The sequence below is a fragment of the Lemur catta genome, chromosome 9, assembly GCF_020740605.2.
Source record: "Lemur catta isolate mLemCat1 chromosome 9, mLemCat1.pri, whole genome shotgun sequence".
Taxonomy (NCBI): domain Eukaryota; kingdom Metazoa; phylum Chordata; class Mammalia; order Primates; family Lemuridae; genus Lemur; species Lemur catta.
Genome location: NC_059136.1, coordinates 73343996 through 73363698, shown reverse-complemented (window position 1 = coordinate 73363698; position 19703 = coordinate 73343996). Strand labels below are relative to the sequence as shown.

Genomic DNA, 19703 nt, shown 5'->3' with positions numbered 1-19703 from the left:
ATAAAGTCTGTGGTTGCTGAAGGAGTGGGAAAGAGAGAAGGTATTAGACAGGCAGGGGCCGGCAAAGCTCCTCACACCACCCTGCCAGCTCAAGGGCCCTCAACCCTCCTTCGCTCCTCTTCTCTGTCCCCAGACTTCCGCTCGGCCACATGAATCCCCCTACCCACGATTCACTGCCCCTTCTCCCGCATCCCTAAGTCCATTCCAAAGAGCCATGTCCCGGGGCTGGGAGAGCAGCTCCCTGAAGAGAGGACGCCCACCTCGTTCACTCTGCGTGTTAGCCCGCCTCCTGCTCCCCGCCACAGCAACAACCCTCGTGAATGGAAGGGGATCCATGAAAATCTCTGAACTCAAAAATATTTTTCCTAACAGGAGCATTGCCACAAATGTACTCAGCAAACCTCTTGGTGTGCAGAAACAGGAAAAATACAGAAGAGGTCTGCTAGTTTATTTCTCTCAATGCCAGGGGTTCTGAGCTCAAATTACTCAGTTGAGCATTATTTCTCATACACTTGTTTATTAAGATAAAGTGACAAACTTTTAATCGGCTTCATAAAATCAACTGCTAAAATATTAAAGTCTATTACTAAAAATATTTTAAAAACAAATATCTAAAAAGAATCGACGTCAAATGGCCGGGCGCGGTGGCTCACGCCTGTAATCCTAGCTCTGGGAGGCCGAGGCGGGTGGATCGCTCGAGGTCAGGAGTTCGAGACCAGCCTGAGCAAGAGTGAGACCCCGTCTCTACTAAAAATAGAAAGAAATTATCTGGCCAACTAAAAATATATATACAAAAAAATTAGCCGGGCATGGTGGCTCATGCCTGTAGTTCCAGCTACTCGGGAGGCTGAGGCAGTAGGATCGCTTAAGCCCAGGAGTCTGAGGTTGCTGTGAGCTAGGCTGATGCCACGGCACTCACTCTAGCCCGGGCAACAAAGTGAGACTCTGTCTCAAAAAAAAAAAAAAAAAAAAAAAAAGAAAGAATCGACGTCAATCAATTGCATTATAATTTGAAGGTTTTTCTTCTCTAGCCCTTAGTTAAGTGGGGATAGGAACTCAGGCATTCTTCACCAGGGCCAAAAATCTTCCTAACATATTATAAGTCATAAATAGATGTCTTTTGGAAATGAGTAGATATTTGGGTTTATCACAAAGGCCAGGTGAAAAAACATCAAAGTCTGAAAACAGGTCCTCCAAAGAGACATCTGAAAACATTTGTGCATTGACAAGAGTCCCAAATGCAGGCTGTCCTTTATCCTTATTTTATCTAAATTTCTTCCCAGGCTCCTGACTTCTTACACTAAGAGACAGGCTGTTTCAGATGACCTTGTCGGTACAGAATAAAAAGCAATTGACAAAAAAATTATCCAGTGCAGAGACGCTATGACTTATGAAAGATGTTGCTGCTTATTGACTGCTCAGAGCTCAGGAGACAGCAGGCTTCTCTGTCCTTGTCTGGTGAGCCTTCCCTTCTATGACAGCAAACACTGCAGGTTGGCAACACACCAGGCACTATTCTATGCACTTGTCATATGATAACAACTCTATGAGGTCAATACTATTGTCATTCCCACTTTGCAGATTTTACAGATGAAGAAACTGAAGCATTGAGAGGTTAATTATTTGCTCAAGGTCACACAGTTAGTAGGGTCAGGAGAGCAAGGCAGACACTGAATACAAGTAGTCTGGCTCCAGAGTACATCTCTGACCCTCTCAACCTTTACTCATCGTGCACACACCCTTTCACTCCTTCTTGCCTGCAAATGCTGGAGTTCCATCCACAGTGGCATCATAAACTAAGAAGTCGCTTATTTCCTGGTCTGGTGAAACCCTATCCAGGACCCATTCTCCACTTTCAATAAAGATCACGGAGATTGGTAGGCAGAGGTAGGACAGGAAGTCTATAGATTGGATTCCAAGCAGCCTTTTCATTCCTAGATTCTCCCCATTCACTTTCTATCAGCTCAAATGCTAATTTCTTCCATTAATATGGAAGCCAAATGAGTAGCCACTTCATCAGGAATCACATGCTCAGCCTAGAAGGCCATGACATTCATGGAATTGTCAGTCATCCTTCAATCCCAACACAACTCATGCTAATAGGACAGCCTCCCATCATCTACTCCTTGATTAGAAAAAAATCCCTTCTAATTGTAATATAGTTTGCAATACCATTATCCTTAGATGATACTGAATTACTTAGGACTTCAATATCAATCAGTTTACTTCTGAATGTCTACTCTATAATGAAAATGTGCTAAGTACCACAAAGCATATCAATACGAATAACTTATTAACTCTTCCCTCATGGTAAATTCTCTTCTGTGAAATTCCTTACTTCCATTTCCTTCTACATCAGCTATTTCAGATGGAGTACATGAGACTCAGGAGAGACACTCAGAGTTGGGCCCCTTGAAAGAACAACGGGTGGAGGAAGGGGGGCTTTGAATTGTAAAACTGAAAACACTTATTTAGAAAACCAGACACAGAAGAAATACCTCCTCTTACTATGCATATCACATGCCATAGAGCAAAATTAATTTATAAGCATCTCATTGAAACTCCAGATAAACTACTAGAAAGTCTTTACCAAGGAACATTAAAGTAATTGTAACAATGAACAAAGTAACTGCATGATACTCATAATTTCTAATTTAAGAAATGCCAAAGGAGACATATTCTATTTCATGCATGTCTATTTCATTTTAGCGGATAGCTTTCATAGGGGGATGAGTAATTTCAGCAATGCCAATTCTGTGGGGGTCGTAAGTTCAACAATTGCAAATTCACTAATAATGGAGGTTTTCAGAAATATTAATGTAACTTTAAGTAGTTTATAATCAGGAAGAATACAACCATACAAATTGCTAAGATAAAAGGTAGAACATAAAAGCCATGAAAAAGAAATGTAGCTTGTGGGTTAAAATATTATATATTAAAGCAGTAGATTTTTACTAAAGAGATCAGAAAGTATGCATAAACCTTGAAGCATAGCAGGTGTGGAAGGGATGCAGAACATGGCCTTAGGAGAGATAATAGTTTTCAAAGTATTATAAAAGAGTAACAGTCACAAACTCAAATGCTCACCAGGGTCAGGCGGGTGAGTGAAGGAAGAGGACCTCAAAGTCTTCTCAGAAGGGCTATGATTTGATAGTGAGGTGAGTAGAAACATTTTCCCTTCTCTGCTTTAAGAAAACAACAGTGTTGTACAATGATAAAAAGCAGCTGATGGTTGGCTGCAGTATCTGGGAGACAATAAGGAGTTGTAAGGACTGTGGCAAACATACGTCATCTAAATGGGCCAGTCCCCAAGCATCTGTATCTAATCCCTTTGGGGGAATTTGGGGATACGAAGCCAGTGTTGGGAGATTTTCTAATTTTTCCTAAGAGAAGGTAGAAACCTGGATTTTTATATGGTATCTCACAATGTTTAACTATATGCTACTAGTGTAAATTAAAAAACAATACTGCCCAACACTAAGTAAGCCAACAGAGTATGTCTGAGGATCAGGTCTGAGGGCCATTTAGAATACGACTTTTCCCAGGTGGGAGTAGGAGGGGATGTGGATAGGAAAATTCTGGAATTTCAATCCCAGATCTACTACTCTGTGACCTAGGAAAAGTGCTTAAACTTCCCGAAGTGAGCAACCTGCTCCAGAAAGAAACTTGGATAATAATGGCCTATGCAAGTAGACAGAAGAGTGTAGTCATTAAGAAAGGATGCGGGCTTTGAGACCAGATTGCCCAGTTCAAGTGTGGCCTCACTACTCATCAGGGCAAATTATCTCACCTCTCTGCGTCTCAGTGTCTTCTTTAAAACACTGCTGACCTCATAGAGTGCTGGGGAGTCAACTATATTAACTATTTTCTGACACATATGATCGACACAACAGAATTCCTTGCCTTCCTTCCCAATCTCCACCAAATAAAGAATAATTAATTCTACTTTGGAAGAGCCAACTTCATATAACATCTTCATGAATTTGGATATGGAAAGTTCTTTACAGTATGACATAGTATTACATTTTCAAATTGACATGGCTACAAGAAATAATAAAATTTATTCACTTTCCATTTTTTTAATTACATTTTTTTTGTTTTTAGATAATTATAGATTCACGAGCACATACTTGTAATACAAGGAGATCCCACGTATCCACTGCTCAGTTTCCCTCACTGGCAACTTCTTGCAACACTACAGCATAATGTTACATGCAGGATACAGACACTGCCAGAGTGAAGATAAAGCACATTTCCATCACCACAAGGATTACTCATGTTGCCTTCTGTAGTCACACCTACTTCCCTCCTGCCCCTACCACATCCTTTTCCCCTGTCAACCACCAATCTGGTCTCTCTTTGTATAATTTTATAATTTCAAGAATGCTATATAAATGCAGTCATATTAATACTAAATGTTAATATAATCATTTGGGATTGGCCTGATTCACTTAGCATGATTGCTAGAGATTCATGCTAGCCGTTGCATGTATCAATAACTTGTTCCTTTTTATTACTGAGTAGTATTCCACAATGTGGATGTACAACAGTTTATTTAAACACTCTCCATTGAAGGACATCTGGGTTGTTTCCAGTTTGGGCTATTTACAAATAAAGCTACTATAAACATTAATGTACAGCTTTTTGTGAGAATGTGTCTTCATTTCTCTGGGATAAATGCCCAGGAGTGCAATTGCTGAGGCATAGGATAGGTGCATGTTAAGTTTTTAAACTGCCAAACTGTTTTCGAGAGTGGCTGTAACATTTTATATTTCCACCAGCAAGACATGAGTGACCAGTTTTCCCAAATCCTCACCAGTATTTGGTTTTGTCACTTTTTTTTTTTATTTTAGCCATTCCAGAAAGTACATAGTAATATTTCATTATGGTTTTAATTTGCATTTTCCCAGTGGTTCAAGATGTTGAACATCTTTTCATGTGGTTTTTTTTTTTTGCCATAGGCATACTCTCTTCAGTGAAATATCTATTTGATTTGCCCATTTTCTAATTGCATTTTTCATTATTGGGTTTTACTAGTCCTTGATTGGACACATTGTTTGCAAATATTTTCTCCCACTCTGTCACTGGCCTTCCCATTCTCTTACAAGGTCTTTTGCAGAGCAATGGGTTTTAATTTTGATGAAGTCCAATTTATCAGTTTCTCCTTTTATAGATTAAGCTTTTGGCATCAAGCCTAAGAACTTTTGGCCTAGCTCTAATTCTTAAATACTTGCTCCTATATTTTTTCCCCCAAAAGTTTTATAGTTTTATATTTTACATTTAAGTCTGTGATCCATTTTGAGTTAATTTCTGTATAAGGTATGAGACTTAGGTCAAGGTTCATTTTTTTTTTTAACCTATGGATATTTAATTGTTCCAGCACTATATGTTGAAAAGGCTAACTTTCCTTTATAGAATTGCTTTTGAATTTGTATCAAAAATCAGTTGGGCATATTTTGTAAGTCTATTTCTGTATGATCTATTCAGTTCCATTGCTCTATGTGTCTATCCTTCCACTATGTGGTACTGACAACTGATGATCCTACCCTAAGACATAATTATCAAACTCCATAGTTAACATTAGGGTTCACTCTTAGTGTTGGTGTTATATTTTTAATTCAGTGCTTATATATTTATTGATAGTATATAAAAATCTTAATTTTTGTATGTTTATGTTATATCCTATAATGTCCTTGAACTCACCTATTAGTTCTAGAAGAGTTTTTTGGTAGATGCCTTGGGATTTTCTACTTAGACAATAATGTTATCTGCAAACAGGGACAGTTTTATCTTTTCCTTTTCAATCTGTATAACTTTTGTTTCCTTTTCTTGCCTTATGGCACTGTATAGAACTTCCAGTACTACACTGAATAAGAATGGTGAGAGTGGACATCCTTGCTTTCTCGACAATCTTAGGGGGAAAGCATTCAATCTTTCACCATTAAGTAGGTTAGCTGTAAGTTTTTTGTACATGCTCTTTATCAAGTTGAGAAAGTTGTCTTCCATTTCTATTTTTTTTAAATGCCAATAAAATTTATTGGGGACAGGGAATACCTCTATTATAAAACAACAGGAAAGCAAAAGTTGACTATACTCCATTAGACCTGACCCTAAGAGGCTCTCCACATCATTGCTGGTTCTACAAAATGCTACTGAGTTAGTAGGTCATATTTATCTTACTTTAATTACCAAAATGCCTGGAGGACATTAAGTTAAGTGAAATAAGTCAGGCATGGAAAAACAAATAACACATGATCTCAACTGTAAGTGGAATCTAAAAAGTTGAACTCATAGACGTAGAAATAATGGTGGTTATCAGGGGTCTGGGCCGGGGGTAGGAGCATGGGAAGATGTTGGTCAAATGGTACAAAGTTTCAGTTAGAAGGAATAAGTGTAGGAGCTCTACTGTACAGCATGGTGACTCTAGTTAATAACAATGTATTATATACCTGAAAATTGCTAAGAAAGATTTTAAGTGTTTCTCACCACAAAAAAATAAAGACGTGAGGTAATGGATATGTTAATTAGCTTGATTTAAGTCATTCCACAAAGTTTACATATCTCAAAACATATTATATGCCATAAATATAAATAATTTTTGTCTAGAAATAAATAAATAAAATTAAAAAATACTAGTATGTTAATTTTACTAAGTTGGGTCAAAAACTTTTCAACAGTCTAAGAAGTACTTAAAGCTGGTCACCAGTTTCCACAGAGATTCATGAAAACATTTTATCCTAAGGGATTTCTATGGAGATCATCCCCTAGGTCTAGAGCTTCTATCTGGTAAACACGCCTTTCACTAGGTGACAAGGTTGAGGTGATGGACTGTCGATCTGCTAGGTCCAAGGCCTGCCAAACTTCAGCGATAAGAAACGCTCATCAGGAATTCCCGCGCGATCCAGCACCGCCACGGCCATCTTGCTCAGAAGCTCCTCCACCCCCGCAGGCAGCGCGACAGCCCTGGCGCCACCGGGTGGGCCCATGTGAGAGGATGCAATGGCCGCGGCGCTCCCACAGCCAGCGTCCACCGAGGAAGGAGGATCTCCATTCCTACTTTTCTGAGAATTTTTATCATGAATGGATATTACGTTTTATCAAAAGATTTTCATGCACGATTGATTTGATCATGTTATTTTTCTTCTTTAGCCTGTTAATGTAGTAGATTGCATTGACTCATTTCCGATACTGAACCAGCTTTGCATCCCTGGAAAAAATCCCATTTGGTTATGGTATATAATCCTTTTTACATATCGTAGAATTCTATTTGCTAACAGTGCATTAAGGATCTTTGAATCTATATTCATGAGAGATACTGCTGTGTTTTTTTTTTTTTTTTATACTACTGTCTTTGCCTGGTTTTGGTCTCAGGATAATACTATCTTCATAAAATAGAAAGGGGAGTGCTCCATTCCTCTTTCCATTTTCTTAAAGAGATGGTGTAGAATTGGTGCTGTTCTTCTTTAAACATTTAGATTTCTCCAGTGAGACAATCTGGGACTAGAGATTATAGGAAACGAAGATTTTTCCTTTTAAATTAAAAAGTCGATTTTCTTAATAGTTATATAAGACTATTCAAATTATCTCACATTGGGTGAGTTATTGGTAGTTCATTTCAAGGAATTGATCCATTTCACCAAAGTTAACTTTATTATGTAGAGTTTTTATATTATTTGCTTATTGTCCTGATAGCTGCAAGATATGTAGTAATATCCCCCACTTCAATCCTGATATTGATGATTTATATCTTTTTTCTTTGTTAGTCTTTCTAGTAATGTGTCAATTTTACTGATCTTTTCAAAGAACCTATGCTTTGTTTCATAGTATTCTTACTTTTTTAAATTTCATTGATATCCACTCTGTATTCTTTCCTTCTTGCTTTAGGCTTATTTTTCTAGGATCTTGAGGTAGAAACTTAGATTGCTGATTTGAAATGTGTTCTCCTTTTTAATGTATGCATTTGATGCTATAAATTTCCCTCTCAGCACTGGTATGTTCTACAAATTTTGATAAGCTGTATTTTCATTTTCATTAAGCATTTCATTAACGTATTTTTTATTTTCCTTGAGATTTTTCTCTTTGATCCATGGATTATTCTGAAGTGTGCTGTTTACTTTCCAAGTGTTTGGAATTCTCCTGTTATTTTTCTATTAAGGACTTTTAGTTTGATTCCTTTGTGGTCAGCAAACACACTCTATGTGCTTTCAATTCTTCTAAATATGCTGAGGTTTGTTGTGTGGCCACAGTATGGTCCATCTTGGCATATATTCTATAGGCACTTGAAAATAAAGCTCTTGTTGGGTGTGGTGTTCTACAAATGTCAGTTATATCCTGTTGGCTGCTGGTGGTGTTGAGTTCTTCTGTATCTTTGCTGATCTTCTGTCTAGCTGTTCCATCAATTGTTTAGAGAGAGGTGTTGAAGTATCTAACTATAACTGTGCATTTGTTATTAATTTCTTCTTTCAGTAAGTTTGCGCTTCACATATCTTACAGATCTGTTGTTTGGTATATACTCATTCACAATTGCTACATCTTCTGAGAAGATTGATCCCTTTAACATTATATACCATCCCTCTTTGTCTCTGGGTAATTTTCTTTGTTCCATTTCATCTGGTATTAATATACCCACTCCTGATTTCTTTTGACTAAATTTTTCAAGACTTATCTTTTTCTGTCCTTTTAATTTCAACCTGTCTATATCTGATATAGTTGTCGTGTTTTTTAATCCACTCTACCAATATGCTTTTTAATAGATACACTAGGGTTTAAATCTGTCACTTTTTATTTTCTGTGGGTTCTGTTTTTCACTTCTCTGTTTTTATTGTGCCTTCTGGTAGGTAACACGAACATTTTTTAGAATTCCATTTTGATTTTTCTATAGTGATTTTTAAGTGCATGTATTTGTATAGCTTTCTTTTTGGTTGCTCGGGGTATTACCACATATATACACACAATTTCTCACTGTCTATGGGGTCATCACTTTACCAGTTTGGGTGAAGTGTACAAATTCTAATCCCCCCTTTACATCCCTATGTCCTCTTCCATATATATTTGTCTTAAAAATTTCCTCTACATATGTTTAAAACCACACTAAACAGTTGTAACTTTTGTGTCAACCCTCAAACAAAACTTAGAAAACTCAAGGAGAAGGAAGTTCTACAGTATTTAAACATATTTGACCTCACTGTGGTCTCTTTCTTAGATTATTTCCATTCTGTGTAGAGTCCCCCCTTATCTGCAGTTTCACTTTCCAAGGTTTCCGTTACCTGCAGTCAACCAGAGTCTGAAAATATTAAATGGAAAAATTCAAAAATAAACAATTCAGACGTTTTAAAATTCGCATCATTCGGAGTAGCATTATGAAATCTCGCACTGTCCTGTCCTGCCTGGGACATGAATCATCCTTTTGTCTCATGTATGTACTGACACTGTATATGCTACCTGCCCATTAGTCATTTAGTGGCTGTCTCAGTTATAAGAATAAAAAACGTAGTATATACAGAATTTGATACTATCCAATTTCAAGCATCCACTTGAAACATATTTTCCACGAATAAGGGGGGACTACTGTACTTCCTTTAGCCATTCTTTTAGGGCAGTCTTCTGGTGACAAGTTCCTTTAGTTTTTCTTCATCAGAGATGTCTTGATTTCCACTTCATTCCTAAAGGATATTTTCACTGGACACAGGACCCTGAGAAGACAGTACTTACAGCACTTGAAACATGTCATACCAATTCCTTCTGACTTTTATAGTTTCTGATGACAAATCTGCCATCATTCACATTGTTGGCTTTGTTTTGTTTTCTACATGTGAAGTGTTTCTCACTGTTTTCAAGAGTTTTTCTTTTTCGTTTTCAGAAGTTTGACTATGATGTGTCTTGGTGTTTCCTTGGGTTTATCTTGCTTGAGGGTCACTTAGTGAATGAGTTTCCTATTGCTGCTGTAACAAATTCCTACAAACTTGCCAGCTTAAAATATCTCAATTTATGATGTTACAGATATGGAGGTCAGAAGACCCACTGCATTCCATCTGGTGAAGGTAGGGTAGAATTTGTTTTCTTGCCTTTTTCAGCTTCTAGAGATTGCCTCAAATCTTGGCTTGGGAGTCTGTATCACATTGCCTTTTCTCCCTCTAATTCTGTCATCACATCTTCTCCAACCCTCTTGTCTCCCTCTTATAAAATGCTTATGATTATAATGGGCCCATCCAGATAATCCAAGATATTCTCTTCATCTCAAAATCCTTAAATTAATTAGCTTTGCAAAGTCCCTTTTACCCTATAAGAAAATGTATTCATAGGTTATGGGAATCAGGACATAGACATCTTTGGGGGGCCATTATTCAGCCTGCTATACTCAGCTTCTTGTATCTGTAGGTTTATATCTTTTGCTAAATCTGGCAAGTTTTCAGCTATTATTTCTTTAAGTACTTTTTTAGCCCCTCCCTCTTCCTACTCTTATGGGACTCCCACAGATGTTAAATCTTTAGCATAGTCCCACAGGTCTCTGAGGCATTATTTTTTTTTAATTCTATTTTCTCTCTATTGTTCAGATAGGATAATGTTTATGGTTCTTTCTTCCAATCTACTGATTCTTTCCTTTGTCCTCTTCATTCTGCTGTTCAGTCCACTCACTGAGATTTCTACTTAGGTTACTGTATTATTCTGTTCTAATATGTCTACTGGTTTCTTCATTATATTTCCTACTTATTTGCTATTTTTTCATTTGCAGAAAATTCTACAATCTCTGCCATTTTGGTGTTGGCCTCTATTGATTGCCCTCTTTTCATTCAGTTTGAGAGCTCCTGGTTCTTGGTGTAATAAATGATGTTTTTCATGAAAACCTGGACATTTTGGGTATTATGTTATAAGGCTCTGGATCTTACTTAAACCTACTATTTTAGTTGCTTTCCTATAATACTGCTCTGGCAAGGGAAGGGAAACACTATCATTGTCAGCCCAGGGTAGATGGGTAGAATCAGGTTCCCCATTATGCCTCCCCTGACACCTAAGGGAGGATTCCTTCTTACTGCTGGGCAGGGGTGGGAGTTTTGGCTCTCCATCAGGCCTGCACTGACACCTTCCTGGCTGGGAGAAGTAGTGTTACTGATTCCCACATAATGTCCACTGACACCACCCGAGTGGGAGAGGAAAAGGGCATACCTCATTATTTTCACAAGTGGGGGAGGGTGGAAATCCAGGCCCTTCATGTGGTCTCTACTTACATAGGTTGAAGGTGGAGGCTTTTATTAGCACCCAGCAGAAATGAAAGTCTTAGCTCCCTATTTAGTTTTGTGTGACACCACCCAGTGGGGAGGGCTAGGGTGCCTCATTACAGCATGGCAAGGGTGGAATTCTAGTCCTAAATCAGCCTTTGATGGCAGGGTGGAGCCACATTTTTTTTTTCTGTGGGGCTTGGCTGGAATACAATGGTTATTGTCTAAAAGTTTTCTGTCTTGCTAGGCTGTCCCTTTTATGGACCTCTGGCTAGAGAGAACAAATTTTTCTCAGTTTTCATTTGCTTGCATTCATTCATTTATTCATTCACTCATCCACGTATGTATGTAGGTTTGTATGTCTCTGCCTGTTGGTGTCTTGCTGGCTTCTTCAACTCCAAATCTGGGATATATGACACAAAAGGAAAACCCAGGTAACTCACCATTATGTTGGTCCTTGGGTCTTGAGATCTATAGATGGTCTGCCTTCTTTTCTCTCCCTTTCAGAGTCTTCTTATATTTGTTTTATATGTTAGCTGTACTTAGAAGGACAAACAGGGAAAAATATGTCTATTGCATCTTCCTTGAAGCAGAACAAGTCCTTCCTTTCATTTTGAGGTTAAAATGAGAAATCTTGTTAAGTAAGGAAATTTCATTTGCTATACTAAGGAAGCTACATCAAAAAGTAGCAACAGTTTACATGAAATAAATTTCAAATACTTAAAAGAACTTCAAGAAAAACTTCAAAAACCAGGCAATAAGAAAACAATTTAAAAAGAATACATTTTAAATATTCTTTAAAAATAGCCAAATGATATTAGTTAACTTTTTGTTTTAAGACATTTCAAGGAAAAGAAAGGAAGGGACTTTTTCCATGTGTGTGATATTTTGCAATTATCCAGAATATAGAAGTTTTTAGTCTTTTCCCTACTTTGGTAATTATTTGAAGGCTTCTTTCTTTCCTAAGCTATCTGTAAGAAGTGGCTACACAGGTCTCATATTTATATTATCTGAAAGACTGTCTCTCCAATGGCTTCCTTATGGGATTTCAGAGAACTGGATACACACTAAGTGTGTCAGTCATTAGTAAAGAGCAGACAAGCTCCAAATATGACATCTATTTTCCTTTAACCAACCCTCTGTTGTAAATGAAATGTACAGAGTGGCAAAAGCGCAGCTAAAAGTAAATAGAAGTCTCTATAAAATACATTGAAATGAAAAAAATTCTTTTTTTTTTTTTTTTGCAGTTTGACATGAAAGGTTACTCTTAAGAAGAAATTGGGTTGAGAGAAAGCATCAGAGTCAAATAGATATAGTAAATGGCAAGAAATATATAAATGAAAATAAGCTTCAAATTGATAAAGGCACTTTAGAAAAGAGTACCTCAGTTGAGATGGCTGTTGGGACTTGACATGGAATAGTTCTGAGAAGAATCAGGGCTCTGATTTTGTGCTCCATGTGCCAATTAAAAGCAAATGGCGATTCCTCAGGCTAGACTCTAAATTCAATCACATTATTGCTTCATATAGCCATTCTCTCTTCCTTGGTTGAACAGAAGGAAACTGCATGGTACAGTACTCAGTGAAATGTAAAATAAGGATTAACAAGCCATTTTGGAGATTTAGCAAAATTAGGCTTCATCAACCGGCTTGGCTCACAGCCAATCCAGCAAAAAGCTCCCTAGAAAGAAAACTAACAGTGAAGTGACAAGCAGCACAAAAAATTAAATAACTCAGGCATTAAAATCATGAAAAGGTGCATTGTATTCTCCAATCAACCAAGCCCATTACTAGAACAACACAAGTCCACTCTGCACTCAATATGCAAGTCCAAAACAGGCCACTGGCCCACCGTGAAATCTGCTTAGGAAAAAAACAGTACATTACCCTACCTATCTCCATGGAAGGGAATTTACCGACAGAGAGAAATATATAGGACTATGTAAAAACTTATTTTCCCTTTATGTGAAAAGGACACATGAAACATCCTTACAGAGCTGAGGTATGGCAAAGCCTCCCATCTCCAGCTGCCTAAGACCTAGAAATAATGTTAGATAAATCTGAGTTTTGTTTGGTCAGAGCAAGTCCTTCATATGCAAAACAGAATTGTTAATACAGTCAGGTAAGCTTAAGTACACAGTCAATATTTAAAGTCGTTGAATGCTTAATACTATATAGCATGCATTTTGGTCAATTACGTTTTTTTGGTTTATGCTCTTTTTCATATACAATTCCAATTTTTCTAGCAGGCAGTCACACTTTTAATCTGGCTGATTTAGTTTATACAGGCTATTTAATAATAGAATTTTGCCTTATTTAATAATAAATACAAACTCTAAATCAGAATGTAGAGCTGAGAGTGCTGTAAAAAAGTCATCTAGTTCATTTTCCTATCTTAAGGCAGGACTACATTAAGATAGTTCAGGCCCAACATAAGTAGTTTTTACTCTTGTTGTTAGGGATGAAGGGGGAAAAAGTGTGTATATAGATATTTATTATGTATGTGCTTATTTGTTTATTTAATTTCTATTTAACCTAGAATCTGTATACTTTAACTCAAACCTTTTCCAAGTGCCCATATTTTCTAGTCTGAGAATAAATCATCAGTATCATCCCTTGAAATGCCTATCATATAAAATACTATAGAGCAACTGGCTACTCATATGTAATTATTAGAAGATCCCATCTCACACCATATACAAACATCAATTTCAGGTAAGTTAAAACATTTAAATGTAAAATAAAATTTTCAAATAGAACTTTGAGAAGACAATGTGGAAGACTTCTTACGACCTCAGGGTCAGAAGGAATTTCTTAAGACAAAAGAATGTAAGCTATAAGCAAAGACTACTAAATTCAACTATATTAAAGACATTCTTTGTGAATATACTAAAAATCACTGAATTGTCCACTTTAAAGGGGTAAACTTTATGATATGTGGATTATATCCTAATAAAGCTGTTATTTAAAAAAAAAAAACACTCCATAAAAGGTTGCAGCAACAGGCCACAAAAGTAAGAGAAAGTATTTGAAACACATTAATAGCAGTGGAATAGTATCTGGAATGTATAAAAACTCCTACCTATAGATAATAAAAACAAACAGCCCAAACAAAAAATAAGCAAAAGGTACAAACAAGCATTTCACAGGATAGAAAGCACAAATTGCTCATGATTGTCAAAAAAGATGCTCCACTTCATTGGCAATCAGGGAAATGCAAATTAAGGATCATAATAAGACATCGTTGCTTGTCCACTAGACAAGCAAATTAAGAAATACAATAATGTCAGTTTATGGTGTGGATGAGGCACATCAGGAACTCACACATACTGCTTGTGGGAGGATAAACCTTATCAGTTTTATCAACCAAAAAGTTTCTCCTTTCCCATTAAAATGAATGTGTCCATAATTGATGGTAAGCAATTCTGCTGTTAGGTATACATCTGAGAACAGAGGTCAGAACTATGGCTCACAAGCTAAGATTGGTTTTTATTACACATTTTTAAAAAGTTGTTTAAAAAAAAAAGAGGAAGAAGAAGAATATGCAACAGAGACCATATGTGCCCTGTAAAGCCTAAAATATTTACTGGCTGGCCATTTACAGAAAAAGTTTGCCAACCTCTGTTTTCAACAAACTCTGGTGTGTTGTTCTTAGCACTGTATACATAACAGAATAGAACAACAAAACCCGAGGGTCCATCAACAGGAGAGTGGATGAATCAACTGTGGAATACTCATACAACAGAATTCTATTACATGAAAATAAACTACAGCTAGATGCAACATACTTTAATCTCAAAAATGAGTGAGTAAAGCAAGCAAGTCACAGGATACAGAGTCTGATTCCACTTGCATAAAGTTACAGAACAAGCCCAGCTAATATTCTGGGGATTTGTGCATGGGTAGTGAAGTGAGTCAGTGCCTTGCAGGCCCAGGCACTGTGGATCCGTGGCAGCAGAACAAACCTTCAGCTGGAGGGCTACACTGTAGTCAGTCACTTGGGCTGGCCAGGCACCCTGCACTGGTGCCAAAGACTCAACAAGGCAATTCTGTATATTGTACACCATGATTTTAAGACTTCTGACAGTTATAGGAAAGGTACAGTTAGGTGTCATTGGGCTTGTTCCAAATATAAATCAGGGACACTGATTTAAAGCTTATATTTCCTCAGAACTAATATTTGCCCTGATGTTAAGATATTTTTATGTTGCCTAATTATTTTATCAAAAATAACTCAATATCTATTATCTCAAGAGAGCTTCATATTTGGGTGTGTTTCTTTGATTATTATTTATATACCAATTCTTTCCTAAAAGGATTTGAAGTAGCCTGGGTGATTTGTAAGTTTATGAAAAAATGTACTAGACACAGTGGAGCATTGTGTTGTAACAGTAGTTCATTAAAATGACAAGTGGATATCAGTGATATTTTTATGATCTTTAATCCCCCAAAGTCCATCACCCTCCAAAAGAATAGCTTCTGGCACTAAAATAAGTATTCTATAATCATTATTAACTGGATTTTTTACAGCTCACTATTTTTTCCTCTAGTGTATTTAACTCTACTATGTGTTTATCCTTATTATGGGTAAATAGCAAAATGACTATGATATCTTTAAGTGTCATCTTAGAGAGAGCTGAGTAAAGAGACCTGGAAAAATAGTTAGAAAGTGCTAAGTCTTAAAAAAGAGCCCAAATAAATTGGCCTGTCTACTTAATACAAACAAACATTTAACAAATAAACAAACCCCACCAAACACACATTCAGAAAAAATCTAGCTTAACATGCCAGTAGAAAGATCCAGAAATGCTAAACTCTAACAAGAGCAAAGGAAAGTTGTTCTGGAAAATGTCAAAATGAAAGCCTTTAAACAAACTGAAGAGGTTCATTTGTCATCTTTAAGGGAAAAAAGTTAGCAAGGAACTGCAAGGAACAGTTTCTTTCTTGGAGTCTACTTGTTTTTAGCTTTTTGAGAAAGCATTTACTAAATTCTTATTGTTCACCACTGTAATTCAATATGCTAAATGATTTTTACAAGTGGAGATTTATCAAAATTCTGTCAAGAACTATGAAAAATATGAGATTTCATCCAACTTGTAAGCTAAATAAATAGACCTGCACATTTTTATGGATGCTGGAAGAAGATACAAAACTCCTGGGTCTGAGACAAAGGACTTAATTGCTCATAGCACAGCAAGCAGTGTAAGTTTCATGTTCGATCACTTCTGCTTGGTGCTCAAATTCCAGGGGGCACCATTGAGAGCCTCAGGTGGATGCTGTGCACGCAGTGGGTTTGCATCATATCCAAACAACCCTGAGTTTAGGGAACTTGAGTTGTTCACAGTGAAGCCTTACCCTGCTGGGAGACATTATCATTATTGTATTGGACAGTAAACAAACCTATCTTTTGCTCTGGAGGGAAGAATTATCTCTGTCTTCCACAGCTGTTCACATTACAAACCTCCTTGAAAAGATAGTTCAGAACAAAAGGGGCCATCAGTACCTCTTCTCGCAAGACATGCAGAAATGTGAGAGACCATGGAGAATGCTCTCCTAACATCCTCATTTAAAAAAAAAAAACAAAATAAACTGTGAAGACTTTGATTGAAATTACATTATAGTTATGGATTGATCTGGGGAAGGATTACATCTTTCCTATATTGAGTCTCTCAATCCATAAATACTATATATATTTCCTCTTAGTTCTTCTATGTATTTCAATAGTTCTATAATTTCTTCACAAAGGTAAGATCTGTTCTTGGGTTATTTGTAGTTTTTGTTACTAATGTAAATGGTATTTTTAATATTTAAAACTATCTAATTCTTTTGGTGTATAGGAACACTACAATGATATAGCCCACAATCTTTCCAAACTCTCTCCCAGGTAACTTGTGGAACTGCCTCCTCTGCTTTATCAATCAACAGCATTCTACAAATATTTGATGGGTACCTTACCGTAGGTCCTTGGGGTGGACTATAAAACAAGAACACATTTATGGAACTCTTATTGTGTGCCAGGCAATATACTGATGCTTTCTATACAGTAGTTTTTTTATTTCTCAAAAAATCCTATGAGATAAATTCTGCTATTTAGATTAGAACAATGAAACAGATAGGGTATGTAACTTGCCCAATATCACAAATATGTGATTGGTTACTGTAGACTAGATTCAATGCTAGACATTGGGGATGTAAATATTAAGACGTGATGTCTGTCTTTAAGAAACTCAGAGTCCAATGGGAGAGAGAGAGATCACTCACCAGGTAATTACAGGAGAGTGTGAAAGGCTCTAAAGGGGATATAATGGAGCACTGTGGGAATGCAAATGAGGTTTGTCTAAACCAGGTTAGGGTGAAGTGGTTGGACGATCAGGATCAGCTTTTCAGAGTATGGGGCACCTGAAGAAGGAAGCAAGAATGAGTCAGTTAAAGGACTCAAGGGAGTAGTTTATGCAAAGTCTCAGGCCACATTTGAGGAACTCTGAGTTGCTGTATAACTAGAACACAGAACACATAGGACACTGTAAGAAATGAGGCGGACTGACGATCACAGATTTGATCACTATGGACTTTATATGCCACACTAAGGAGTTGGGATTCTTTCCTGAAGACCATGTTCAGAAAAATCAGTGAAGGATTCTAAAGAATGATACCAGCAAATAGGCATGTTAGAAAATTTTCCCTGTCACCAGGGTAGAAAATAATATAGCTCTGGCCAAATCTGGCAGAATGGAGACTAGCTAATACAGGACCATATGTCATCAGATGATGAGGATCTAAACTAAAAGAATGGCAGAGGGATTCACAATCAAAAAGCAGATTCAATATTTAATAGATATAATATACAGACCTTTAAGGATGAACAGGCATCTTTATTTGCCTGACATATTAAATGTGGGGCAGTAAATAGGGCAAAGACAACAGGAAGAGATAAGATGTGGCAGAGGGAAGCATATTGAGGCAGACTGATGAGTTGGGTATTTGCACATGTTGAGTTAGAGCAGCAAACAGCAAAAATTCATTGTGTGTCAGGCACCAAAGGGGAACTCCAAAAGAAGCACTAAACACACTTCTTTTCCTCTATGGCTAGTTGAGAATATAGTCATGTGTTGCTTAATAACAGGGACACATTCCAAGAAATGCATAGTTGGGTGATTTTGTCATGGGAACATCATAGAATGTACTTACACAAACCTAGATGGCGTACTTAGGCTATATGGTACACCTAGGTATATGGTACAGCCTATTGCTCCTACAGACTATAACCCGTAGAGCACATTACTGTGCTGAATACTGTAAGTAACCATGGCACAATGGTATTTGTGTATCTAAACATACCTAAACACTAAAAAGGGTACAGTAAAAATATGGTATTATACTCTTATGGCACCACCATTGTATTAACATATGAGGCCCATTGTTGACCAAAATGTCATTAGGTGGTGCATGATGGTATACATATATGAATTAACAATTCACAGTAGGACTTAGTAAATGCTGAAGTCCACGAACGCTTCAGCAATCAATGGCCTGCTTTAGCAATGGGATTTACCATAATAGTTGTACCCTAGGTCACAGAATGAAGCAAAAAAACAAAAAGAGAAAACCTGACAATATTAGTTTAGGCATCTGAATAAAAATATACCATTTATGAATATTACAATGACAATATCATTTTCTATGATGAGGCTTTGAAGAAAAATATTTATTCTGAATATGATTTAATCTGTTAAATATGACAAATCCATAGAAACTTTGCATCCCAGAATGAAGAGTTTCTACATGTCAACCAACTAACCATCAAATGTTGATCTCTCTCTACAGATTCAGCAATACTAGCTTGGTCCAAAATTTTATCCCTCTTCATGGAACTGATTCAACAAAAAAACAGCATTACAACTTTGTAAATTAAGTTCACCATTAAGCAATATGCTTTCCCCAATATCATACAGAAAAAATAATGAAAATTACTTCTCAAGTTGAGTCAATGGTACTAAACCACTTTACCTAAGTCAGATGGACATGTGATCTGATTTAATAATTCATACTTTAATCCCTAACTGACCTAAAAGCTAGTGCCTTTTTCTTGTGGAGGTGAGCTTCAACAGAAGAATCACAGGAAAATAGAAGGAGTGAAGCACAGAACACGACTTCTATCATATCTCCCTTTAAATCCCAACTCAAAAACTTCCTAGCTGCATGACTTAGGCAAGTCACGCCACCACTTCAACTAGATTTTCTCTCTTACCAAGTAGACATAGGGAGGCTTTAACAATATACATTAATGTGCTTGAAAAATACTTGGTTTAACAAATGAAGCATCAAAGATATATACTAAAACCAACAATAACAATAACCAAAAAAATGGAGAAAATAATAAGCTGACAGTACATAGCCTTTTTGGCACCATCAAAACCAGCTGCACAAAAACAGAACTGACTAGATACCTGGTCTGAATCTGCCCCACATAAGTCACCTTCAGCGGGTG

At 36.9% G+C, this 19703-nt stretch overlaps 1 protein-coding gene across 4 annotated transcripts in view; it reads right to left on the bottom strand.

Annotated features, from left to right (window-relative positions):
- The window catches only part of PAG1 (phosphoprotein membrane anchor with glycosphingolipid microdomains 1), a 135892-nt gene that overhangs the window by 98171 nt on the left and 18018 nt on the right, over positions 1-19703 (bottom strand). The window contains exons 2-4 of one of the 4 annotated variants that reach the window (XM_045561435.1): positions 12600-12714; positions 11660-11752; positions 4131-4228 (exon numbers count right to left, since the gene is read on the bottom strand). The exons of 2 other annotated variants lie outside the window; for them this stretch is intronic. The gene's annotated coding sequence lies outside the window, so the exon portion shown is untranslated. Of the gene's footprint in view, positions 1-3087; positions 3117-4130; positions 4229-11659; positions 11753-12599; positions 12715-19703 lie in introns of those variants that run through there. One more of the 4 variants, XM_045561436.1, reaches the window with a different exon arrangement.